Source organism: Pelophylax lessonae (genome assembly GCF_965119305.1).
Source record: "Pelophylax lessonae genome assembly, chromosome: 7".
NCBI classification, from domain to species: Eukaryota; Metazoa; Chordata; class Amphibia; order Anura; family Ranidae; genus Pelophylax; species Pelophylax lessonae.
In genome coordinates, this window is record NC_138774.1 from 138,797,531 (window position 1) to 138,810,346 (window position 12,816).

Here is a 12,816-nt window from a genome sequence, read left to right on the forward strand (position 1 = left end):
GGATCGGGCCCTTTGGATGGTGCGGTGTCAACTAGCCCAGGGCCCAGCCATGGGTGGGCAAGTGGCGGTCAGGCAGGATGCCCCATGGATGTGTAGGTTGCCTATATGTTGCCCAGGATGGACGTGGTTGGTGTAGCTGGCAGATCTCAGAAGATGGTCCCCGCTACTGGCCTCCATGGCTCTTCCTGCTGTCAGGCTGCGATGGAACTTTTGCGCATGCGGGAGGCCACAAGTGAAACCGAGGCCTGGTTTCACGCATGCGTGGTTGCTCCAGATCCCCACACTTGCGCATTTGCTGTTCAGGGCGGGGGGTTTAAACGTTGTCAGGCCCCTGTCTAGAGGGAAATCCTGTGGGCAGTGTGCAGCAGCTTCTCCAGGCCCTGTGTGTCTTTCCATAGGTACCAGCTGCTGTGGGTGGTCTGGGGGGTTCTTAAAGGGGAAGAGGAATGCTTAGTGTATGCTTTTTTTGTCTTCCCTGAAACTCTGCTTTGTCCCAGCAGTCCAGTGGGACCCCCCTCTCCCCTATCAACAATGTATAAATCGCCACCTCCCTGTTGTCAGCCCTCACACCCTAGGTAGGTGAGGATTTGGGAGATCACTCAGTGACAATGAGCAGCATGCATGAGCCTATGGGGTCTAACAGTATGTCTCTTCTTCTTATCTCTCTTCCTTGTTCTCTTAGTTCCAGGTCGGATCGTTAGACCTCACGAGATGATAGAGACCTCGCCAGGCTGTTAAGTTGGCATTCTTCATCCAGATCCAGGCACCATTGCTCTCCAAGGATCCAATACCAGGGGGAGAAGTTCTAATTTCTCCTCCAGACACCGCTCCCACCGCCATGACAGCTGCAAAGGGTGGCCAAAGGGCCTGCTGGGGATGTGGGGCCCAGGTCCCAGAAGGCAGATCGGTGTGCAAGCCATGCTATGCCCAGGCAGTTGGGGAAAGAGAGACAAACAACCAGCAGATGGAGTCACTAGTAAAGCGTGGGGTGCAACAATCCCTGAGAGAATGGGGTATGACCCACACACAGAGCCAATCCACCATTAGGTCAGGCTCCCCCGCTGGGGATGCCCATGAAGACCCGGGCCCTTCCCAGCCAAGCTATGCTTCCGCAGGATCGTCGGATAGCGAGTTAGAGGGAGATGATTTCTCCAGCGGCTTTGACTTCGCCTTGGTCTCTCCCCTAATTAAGGCAATCAAGGAAGCCCTAAAGTGGGAGGAATCGGCAAAACCCCGGAAAAAAAGAGGAAATTCTTTAAGCACTTGGGGAAGGAACAAGCCAACTTGCTGCTTCTGGAAGAACTTAGAGACATTATCTCGGAGGAATGGGGGAAGGTAGACAAGAGAACCTCCCTGGCGAGCAAGGCGATGAGGCTCTATCCCTTCAAAGAGGAAAATGTGAAGCACTTGGAGGCCCCTCCCCTAGTTGACGCAGCAGTAATGCGTCTAGCCAAGCATGTCACCCTGCCTCTCGAAGATGCTGTATCCTTTAAAGATGGTTTGGAAAGAAGGATCGACCTGGTTCTTAAGAGGATTTACATGATGGCCGGTATGGCTTGTTAACCCGCCCTGGCTTTGGCAGCCATGTCCAAGGAGATTTGGAGGAGTTTTGGACGAATAACGTTGATACCGTACTCAGGGGCATCCTTGAAGAGGTGGCCAGTGGGTCAGCCATACAAGAGCTAAAGTTAGCATTGGTCTTCCTGGGGGAGGCCACTATTGACATTATCCATCTGTTGGACCGGTCTATGCTCTCGCCAGTAACAGCCAAGCGAGCGCTGTGGTTGCGTCCTTGGTTGGCCGATTCGGGCCTCTAAGCAGGCTTGGTGTAGGGTCCATTTTGAGGGGTCCTCGCTTTTTGGTAGTAAAATTGATAGTGCCATAGCCCTGGCCATAGGCGGGATATCAGGATTCTTACCCCAAGACAGATGCCTATTCAACCAGAAGATACCTCAGTCAAGGAGGTGAAGCACAGAACTGGTGAGGGAAGCGCGTTTCTATAGACCAGGCAGAGACTTCAGAAGAAATTGGAAGAGACGTCAGATGTGTTTTCAGGAGACTGCCAAGAACTCAGCGTCCAGTGGATGAGAGCCCTCCAAGTCCTTTCGAGATTTGGCCCGTCCAGGCAGGTCAGGTGGGGGCACGCCTGCTCCATTTTTGACATTGTCTGGACGGCCTCAATCTTGAACTTCTGTACCATCAAATATTCCTACTTAAGTTGTATTTGTATATCTGCTGTCTTCAGCTTTCTACACTGTTTAGAACGTGAACATTGTGTTAGAATTTTCTCTTCGTGCTTCAGCGCTGGGTGTGGAGTCTTGGCATACACTGTGTGACAGCTGATTGGAGGAAAGACACACAACACCCCTTCACATAGGCAAAGGAAGGAATAAACATGCAGAGATGTGCTGTAAATAGACAAGCTCTCTGGTAATCTATCTCTATGCACCCACCCCTACACAAATTCCCAGCTGCTTTTATCTCCTGTGTAGGAGAACTTGTCAGAAGTTATCATGCTGATAAAAGAGGAGCAGAGCAGCAGAAAGACAAGGGACTTAGGGCTTTGAAGAGAGATAAGTATATACTACAGAAATATGTGCCCAGGTCAGATTTCACGAATGGGGTTAACATCCACTTTAATGCACAATAAAACATTACATTATGGCATGTACATTAAAGCAACACATAGCCTGATTAGGGGTATTTTTTTCTTTAATTTACAAAAATTGCCCTTAATTGATTCCCTACATATACCAAGAAGAAACAAGCTTTGAACAACACTTACAATAAAAGCTCCATAAGTCAGAATCACTGTCAACTAAGCTCTACAATTGATCATTTGCAAACTCCTAATATCTGAACAAACAAGTCCTTAAGAAAATTAAAAAAAAGTAAAGAAAAAAGCAATAAGACAGAATTCTGAAAAAATCGAGTAAAATAGAACTACTTAATGTACATCATCCCATTGCAAAATATCTACTTTGATCAGTCCTGTTAAATAGGAGGTAGTAGAATATAGAATTTTTAATTTAAAATTTTACATAGATTTTTTTAGCTTCCAAGGGAAACATTGCATTTACTCTTTAAGTTTGTGCCAAAGGGATTTCTTCTTCTCCTCTGCCTGCAAATGGGCAGCTATGTGGAAAGATGTGCATCTGTGCTAGGACACAAAGTGATGCTCAGATTGAATACTCATTCTCTCTTAGAAGTAGTTGACTGAAGACTATTAAATAAAACTGAAGCAATAGAAAGTGTTTATTATCTATACCACCAATTCATGATATATTTTGAAGTATGAGCTATATATTATTTATTACAAAATGTACTTTTATTAAAAATATAATTTGTGCCACAAATTGTATGTAGCATATTGGACTTGCAATGAGACCTCTATTCCCAGGTCAGATACATACTGTATCTGGAAAGTGTTAGGCATTTACAAAGGAAACAAACCCAAAGATATCAACAGATTTAACATGGTCACTATGGCATAAATGTTGACTTAAAGGATAACTCCCCTTTCGTGGGGAAAAAATAGCAGATAAAAAAAAAAATAATAATAATATAGCATATACAATTTTGACACAGGCAAAGTCATATTTTAACTGAATGTTATTATAAATGACCTTTCCTTCTCAATCTGCAGTTCTATAATTTTCTGTAACATGCAATATGGCTACCTGGAGCTGTTCTGTACACGGAATGTGTACTGACCACACCCCAGAAACATAATTTCCTGCTTGTGTGATTGGCTCACCGATTTTCCTAGAAATCTGCCTAACATAAAAGTCAGATTTCAGGCATCCCCTGCAACAAAAATGTCATTTTTGGTGGGATACTCCCAAAAGGAAATCACATCTAAAAGGGATACAGACCCTGCAAATTTCCTGCAGGTGCAGCAGCTGGTTGATATTTGTGAAACCATTCCCATTAGATCCACTTTCCATATGAACACAAGCAAACAAACAGTGATTTCTTTAGAATAAAAAAAAGGTAGGAATCTGCAACAAAGTTTGTTAAAATCCTTACAACGTGCATAGATCACCAAGAGGGAAATGTCCATTTCTCAACAAAAGTGGAGTTACTCTTTAAACTAAAAGACAGGCAAAAGAGAGTGAAATTTATGCTTGAAATGCATTTATGGCAGCTGTTTTCCCTGTCAAAGGATTTGTATTTCTGCCTTTCTAGCCCTAAGATCTACAAAGCATTGCAGAGTGAGGTTAGTAATCTGAATATGCTCCACCACTGGAGTTACTTAATACAGCTAGGTCACCTACCTACTCTCCAGTCTATATTTGCATAGAGAAGGATCAGCAGTGGACTGTTAGGTAATCTCTCTTTCTTTGTCCTCATTCCTTGTCAGGATATAAGCATGTAAAACCCCTAATGGCTGCCAGTGTTGGCCCGCCGTCTCCCAGTCTATATAGGGTAATTACAGAAGGCTGGTATCAAGTCAAAATTAGGAACTGACATTTAAAGTGTCATTTAAATATACTTTTAGTGATTTTTATTGCTACAACAAAGCATTAATTATTGTTTTTTATACAGTATCTCACAAAAGTGAGTACACCCCTCACATTTTTGTAAATATTTTATTACATCTTTTCATGTGACAACACTGAAGAAATTACTTTTTGCTACAATGTAAAGTAGTGAGTGTACAGCTTGTGTAACAGTGTCAATTAATGTGTCAATTAATGTCTAAACCGCTGGCAACAAAAGTGAGTACACCCCTAAGTGAAAATGTCCAAATTGGGCCCAAAGCATCAATATTTTGTGTGGCCCTGTAACGTTCATGCGTTTTTGTTTGTGGATGGATTTACAGCTGCAGAATTATTACACTCAGTAGCCTTGTAGAGAATCTGTTGAACAACATATCCAACTCTCAGGACTTCATCACCGTGTACAGCCTTCTATATACTATATATATATATATATATATATATTAGTAGATGTTTAAATGGAGGGATAGAGTATATGAGGATATATAGATGAGAGACAGGCTATTTGTATGGTGAGCACTAGAAGTAGTATAGGAGAGTTGCAGGTGATGGTAAGCAGATAGGTTCTGATGTCAAGTATAGTGCAGATGGTAAGAGGACACAGATGGAGTATACTTTAGACAGAGTAACCTAGTGCAAGGATAGTTCAAGGTAGTCCCAAGAGCTAACAGTCTTATGCAGATGATAGTAAATAGGTAGATATAGATAGTCTTGGTAATTGCAGTAGATGACAGTAGGAGATTGGTTAGTAAGAATCCCCTGCGGGGTACTTATCACTTAGCTAGGTTAGGAATAACAGTGTCCATTGGAGAGGGGTGATCCCGTAGCGGGATACGGATCACCAGCGAGGTTTCCGGCTTTAGTTCAGCAAGGAAGGTATGTCAGCAGCTCCGACTTCTCAGGCGTAGGTGCGATGAACATGTGGGTTTGAACGAGCGATGAGTGAGAGCAAACCGGCGATTGAAATAGCCGCTCATAGCGGCGCTCGGCAGTGATGTCATCCGTTCTTAAAGGTGTATGCGTCCTTTGTTATACAAGATGGGACGCAAAGAGAGGAGAAATATAGGAACAAGGGTACCATAGGTGCCGGAACATTACAGGCCCGCATTATTTTCCAGCACTGCCTTAACCCTCTTGGGCATGGAGTTCACCAGAGCTTCACAGGTTGCCACTGGAGTCCTCTTCCACTTCTCTATGATGACATCATTGAGCTGGTGGATATTAGAGACCTTGCGCTCCTCTACCTTCCATTTGAGGATGCTCCACAGATGTTCATAAGGGTTAAGATCTGGAGAAATCCTTGGCTGGTTCATCACCTTTACCCTCAGCTTCTTTAGCAAGGCAGTGGTCATCTTGGAGGTGTGTTTGGGGTCGTTATCATGTTGGAATCCTGTCCTGTGGCCCAGTCTCCGAAGGATGGGGATCATGCTCTGCTTCAGTATGTCACAGTACATGTTGGCATTCATGGTTCCCTCAATGAACTGTAGCTCCCCAGTGCCGGCAGCACTCATGTAGCCCCAGACCATGACACTCCTACGCCCATGCTTGACTGTAGGCAAGACACACTTGTCTTTGTACTCCTCATCTGGTTGCAACCATACTCACTTGAAACCATCTGAACCAAATAAGTTTATCTTGGTCTCATCAGACCACAGGACATGGTTCCAGTAATCCATGTCCTTAGCCTGCTTGTCTTCAGCAAACTGTTTGCTTTCTTGTGCATCATCTTTAGAAGAGACTTCCTTCTGGTACGACAGCCATGCAGAGGTCTAAAATATATATAACTGTGTTGCGCAGAATAAAAATCTAATATTAGAACAAATAAACCAGTACTAGTACAAATGCAGTCTACTGTTTAAAATCTCCTCAATAAAAATGCTAATGCTTGTATGGGTGCAATAGGATGATATACCACTGTTCCTCCTAATTAATGGTTTAGTGTATAAAAAATAATCAATATAAACTGTACACAACAATTGGTGAATAAATAGGTGTTATAACTGATATAAATAAATAAAATATGATCTCAGCCAATCCTATAAAAAATTTTTGAGATATGAGGTGCAAAGTGCAAATTCTGTGCAAAATGCCTTAATATGCAATTCACCGTGATCAACAACCTTGAAAAAGCCTCATAAATAAATCCTATAAAAACATGCAAAATTCATAGATAAAACATGTGTTAATATAGTGTCCCAAAAACTGGAATGAAAAAAATTAATATTCATAAAGTGTCCTTTAAATAGAAATAAATAATCAAGTCCATATGTGGCTCAGTGCAAATAATAAATTCTTGCTGTGCTCATAACCACCTACGGGTGGCAGGTGCTCCCCAAATTCGTGAGTGACCTGAGTGTCACAGATCCTGCAATCGCTGTGCACCCCCTCATGAGTGGGCGCTCACCTTAGAGAGGATTAATTTAGACTCATCAATCGGGGCTCCTTGACAGGGATAACCGTTCCTGGTTTCAGTAATTCAATGGTCCATAGCTCAATAAGTACGCCCTTATGCCGGAAATCAGGTGAAATCACTCCATCCACACTCCAGCAATCAGCGTCACCGTTTAGTATGTAAAAGAAAAATCTCCAATAGTGCTTATACCTTCAAAGCATTTATTTTAATAAAAGAACTAAAGTTTAAACTCATAATATTCGGTGCAAACATGCACCTTTGACAGGCTGTTTACAATCAGACGTCCAAGCCGCGATGGAAAAGCAGGAGACTCTGTGGCTGTATAATCTCCCCTCTGCCGATGCAGCCAGGCAGTCTCACGGTGAGAGGCGTACTTATTGAGCTACGGACCATTGAATTACTGAAACCAGGAAGGGTTATCCCTGTCAAGGAGCCCCGATTGATAAGTCTAAATTAATCCTCTCTAAGGTGAGCGCCCACTCACGAGGGGCTGCACAGCGATAGCAGGATCTGTGACACTCAGGTCACTCACGAATTTGGGGAGCACCTGCCACCCGTAGGTGGTTATGAGCACAGCAAGAATTTATTATTTGCACTGAGTCACATATGGACTTGATTATTTATTTCTATTTAAAGGACACTTTATGAATATTAATTTTTTTCATTCCAGTTTTTGGGACACTATATTAACACATGTTTTATCTATGAATTTTGCACGTTTTTATAGGATTTATTTATGAGGCTTTTTTAAGTTTGTTGATCACGGTGAATTGCATATTAAGGCATTTTGCACAGGATTTGCACTTTGCACTTCATATCTCAAAAACTTTTTATAGGATTGGCTGAGATCATATTTTATTTATTTATATCAGTTATAACACTTATTTATTCACCAATTATTGGGTACAGTTTATATTGATTATTTTTTATACACGAAACCATTAATTAGGAGGAACAGTGGTATATCATCCTATTGCACCCATACAAGCATTAGCATTTTTATTGAGGAGATTTTAAACAGTAGACTGCATTTGTACTAGTACTGGTTTATTTGTTCTAATATTAGATTTTTATTCTGCGCAACACAGTTATATATATTTTAGATTTTTACACTTTTTATGAGAAGTGAAGTGTTTGCGGCATTTTAAAAGTCCTATTGAAGGGTAGCTCGCAGGAACCTGTTGTTTTTTAGTAAGCAATGCAGAGGTGCCATGTTGAACTTCCAGTGATCGCTATGAGAGAGTGAGAGCGATAACACCAAATTTAATTCACCTGCTCCCCATTCACACCTAAGACCTTGTAACACTAACGAGTCACATGACACCATGGAGGGAAAATGGCTAATTGGGCCCAATTTGGACATTTTCACTTAGGGGTGTACTCAATTTTGTTGCCAGCGGTTTAGACATTAATGGCTGCATGTTGAGTTATTTTGAGGGGACAGCAAATGTACACTGTTATACAAGCTGTACACTCACTACTTTACATTGTAGCAAAGTGTCATTTCTTCAGTGTTGTCACATGAAAAGATATAATAAAACATTTACAAAAATGGGAGGTGTGTACTCACTTTCGTGAGATACTGTACATGCTCATGTAAAAGCACAAGACACTGCTGTCTGGAAAGTTGGCCAGAATCAACCCTTCCTGCATGGTAAAACACATCGTGTTTACGATGTTTAAGTTTTTTGGATAGCATAGGGAAAGGTTAACACCACTGTAACATTTGTTTTGCTGTCTGTGCCCCTGTTCAGAAAATGTCACCTCAATTTCTGTCCCTGTGACAATTGGATTTTGAACATTTTGGGCTGTTGTGGAAAGAAGGGTTGGTAATAAAGCTTCAGTGGAGACTTTTTTCCACGATTACTCTTACAGGAGTGAATTTCCCTTCCTAGGAGTAGATTTCCTCTCACTTCCTGTTGTCTCCCTCGGTTTGTAAGTAGGAGTTGTTTGTAAGTCGGATTTTTGTAACCCAGGGACCGCCTGTATAGCTGTTGCAAACCCAGTTCTTGTATCAAGGGCTTTCGTCCTGACTAGGGATGATCGAACGGTTCGGGTCGACCATCGGTTCGACCCGAACATTGGGTGTTCGAGGTTCGGCCGAATTTAGAACTTTTTGCCCAAAAAGTTCGGAATTCGGCAACCAGAACCGACCAAAATGCAATGGTTCAGGAAATGGGCTTTAAAAGCCAGTGATTGGACCAGAACCATTAGCAAAAGCCAATTGAGGGGGCAGGAGAATGCTAGGAATGTGATTGGAGTGACTAGGGGGTCCATAGTCCAATCATTAGTGAATACGCCCCCCAATATATAAGATAGCCCCGCCAAATTCCTAGCATTGTTATAAAGGGACATGGAAGAGAGTAGAAGCAGTTCTGTTAATTTTACTTTAAAAGTGTCATTTAGCATTTATTAGTGTGAGGAAAGGGATATCTAGTGTAGTTAGAGTGCTCTTTTACACTTAAGCTAGCTTCAAAAATGTAGTTTCTGTAGGGAAAGTGTGAAGTGTCAGGGTGATCGTATTGTAGTGTAGGGTTAACTGACTGCTATGGCAGGGTGACCAAACCCTTCCATATCAGGGTGACCGTAATGTAGTGTAGGGTGAACTGACACTGACTGCTATGGCAGGGTGACCAAACCCTTCCATATCAGGGTGACCTCTATAGAGAAAAGCTAGTTTCTCTCAAGTCACTTTCGCTGCAGTAATATGGCTTCGCCCCTGTCCGCTTATCTTTTTGGCTGCAGGCGTCTATAGGGATTTTTTGAGCACATGTTTGGAGTCAGGCATGACATCTGAACAGGTGTATAGGGGGTATATATACACACCCATGTATGTATATATACACCTGCACATATATAGGTGTGAAAGGAGCAGAAATATATGCTTGCGCTAATGAAATCATTTACACTAATATAGTTACGCTCCTATCACACCTATATATGTCTAAGTGTAAAATACATATAAGTATGTGTGTATATATACCACTATACACAAGTTCAGATGTTTTGCCTGCCTCCAAAGAACCCAAAAAAATGCCCAAAAAAATGCTAGCGCCAAAAAAAACGCCCAGGTGTGTTGTTGCAGGCATTTTTTGGGGGTTTTTGGAGGCAGGCAAAACATCTGAACTTGTGTATAGTGGTATATATACACACATACTTATATGTATTTTACACTTAGACATATATAGGTGTGATAGGAGCGTAACTATATTGATGTTAATTATTTCATTAGCGCAAGCATATATTTCTGCTACTATCACACCTATATATGTCTAGGTGTATATATACATATAAGTATGTGTGTATATATACCCGTATACACAAGTTCAGATGTTTTGCCTGCCTCCAAAGAACCCAAAAAAATGCCCAAAAAAATGCTAGCATCAAAAAAAAAAAAACGCCCAGGTGTGTTGTTGCAGGCATTTTTTGGGGGTTTTTGGAGGCAGGCAAAACATCTGAACTTGTGTATACGGGTATATATACACACATACTTATATGTATATATACACCTAGACATATACAGTGGGTACGGAAAGTATTCAGACCCCCTTAAATTTTTCACTCTTTGTTATATTGCAGCCATTTGCTAAAATCATTTAAGTTCATTCTTCTTCCTCATGAATGTACACATAGCACCCCATACTGACAGAAAAACACAGAATTGTTGACATTGTTGCAGATTTATTAAAAAAGAAAAACTGAAATATCACATGGTCCTAAGTATTCAGACCCTTTGCTCAGTATTTAGTAGAAGCCCCCTTTTGATCTAATACAGCCAGGAGTCTTTTTGGGAAAGATGCAACAAGTCTTTCACACCTGGATTTGGGGATCCTCTGCCATTCCTCCTTGCAGATCCTCTCCAGTTCTGTCAGGTTGGATGGTAAACGTTGGTGGACAGCCATTTTTAGGTCTCTCCAGAGATGCTCAATTGGGTTTAAGTCAGGGCTCTGGCTGGGCCATTCAAGAACAGTCACGGAGTTGTTGTGAAGCCACTCCTTCGTTAGTTTAGCTGTGTGCTTAGGGTCATTGTCTTGTTGGAAGGTAAACCTTCGGCCCAGTCTGAGGTCCAGAGCACTCTGGAGAAGGTTTTTGTCCAGGATATCCCTGTACTTGGCCGCATTCATCTTTCCCTCGATTGCAACCAGTCGTCCTGTCCCTGCAGCTGAAAAACACCCCCACAGCATGATGCTGCCACCACCATGCTTCACTGTTGGGACTGTATTGGACAGGTGATGAGCAGTGCCTGGTTTTCTCCACACATACCGCTTAGAATTGATGCCAAAAAGTTCTATTTTGGTCTCATCAGACCAGAGAATCTTATTTATCACCATCTTGGAGTCCTTCAGGTGTTTTTTAGCAAACTCCATGCGGGCTTTAATGTGTCTTACACTGAGGAAAGGCTTCCATCGGGCCACTCTGCCCTAAAGCCCTGACTGGTGGAGGGCTGCAGTGATGGTTGACTTTCTACAACTTTCTCCCATCTCCTGACTGCATCTCTGGAGCTCAGCCACAGTGATCTTTGGGTTCTTCTTTACCTCTCTCACCAAGGCTCTTCTCCCCCGATAGCTCAGTTTGGCCGGACGGCCAGCTCTAGGAAGGGTTCTGGTCGTCCCAAACGTCTTCCATTTGAGGATTATGGAGGCCACTGTGCTCTTAGGAACCTTAAGTGCAGCAGAAATCTTTTTGTAACCTTGGCCAGATCTGTGCCTTGCCACAATTCTGTCTCTGAGCTCTTCAGGCAGTTCCTTTGACCTCATGATTCTCATTTGCTCTGACATGCATTGTGATCTGGAAGGTCTTATATAGACAGGTGTGTGGCTTTCCTAATCAAGTCCAATCAGTATAATCAAACACAGCTGGACTCAAATGAAGGTGTAGAACCATCTCAAGGATGATTAGAAGAAATGGAAAGCACCTGAGTTAAATATATGAGTGTCACAGCAAAGGGTCTGAATACTTAGGACCATGTGATATGTCAGTTTTTCTTTTTTAATAAATCTGCAACAATGTCAACAATTCTGTGTTTTTCTGTCAGTATGGGGTGCTATGTGTACATTCATGAGGAAGAAGAATGAACCTAAATGATTTTAGCAAATGGCTGCAATGTAACAAAGAATGAAAAATTTAAGGGGGTCTGAATACTTTCCGTACCCACTGTATAGGTGTGATAGTAGCAGAAATATATGCTTGCGCTAATGAAATAATTAACACTAATATGGCTCTGCTCCTATAACACCTATATATGTCTAAGTGTAAAATACACAAGTATGTGTGTATATATACCATATATGCCTCCAAAAAAAAACCAAAAAATGCCTGCAACAACACACCTGGGCGTTTTTTTTTTTTTTTTGGCGCTAGTGTTTTTTTGGGCATTTTTTTGGGTTCTTTGGAGGCAGGCAAAACATCTGAACTTGTGTATAGTGGTATATATACACACATACTTATATGTATTTTACACTTAGACATATATAGGTGTGATAGGAGCGTAACTATATTAGTTTAAATTATTTAATTAGCGCAAGCATATATTTCTGCTACTATCACACCTATATATGTCTAGGGGTATATATACATACATACATGGGTGTGTATATATATACCCCTATACACATGTTCAGATGTTTTGCCTGCCTGAAAAGACACCAAAAAATGCCCAAAAAAACGCTTGCTACTAAACCGGCAAGGTGTGAAAAGAGAGAAGCCACTAACCTGTTCTATAAGTGACAAAATACAAACAATCTTTTTTTTTATGGTTCTGGACATGCTACAGAGCTAAAAACTTCACAAGTACACTTTTTAGACCCCCCCAGATACTAAATTCAAAGAAATTTTTTTTTTTTCAATAATTGGCTCTCTATCAAAAATGACAATTTTTAAGAACTTTTTTTTGTGTGATTA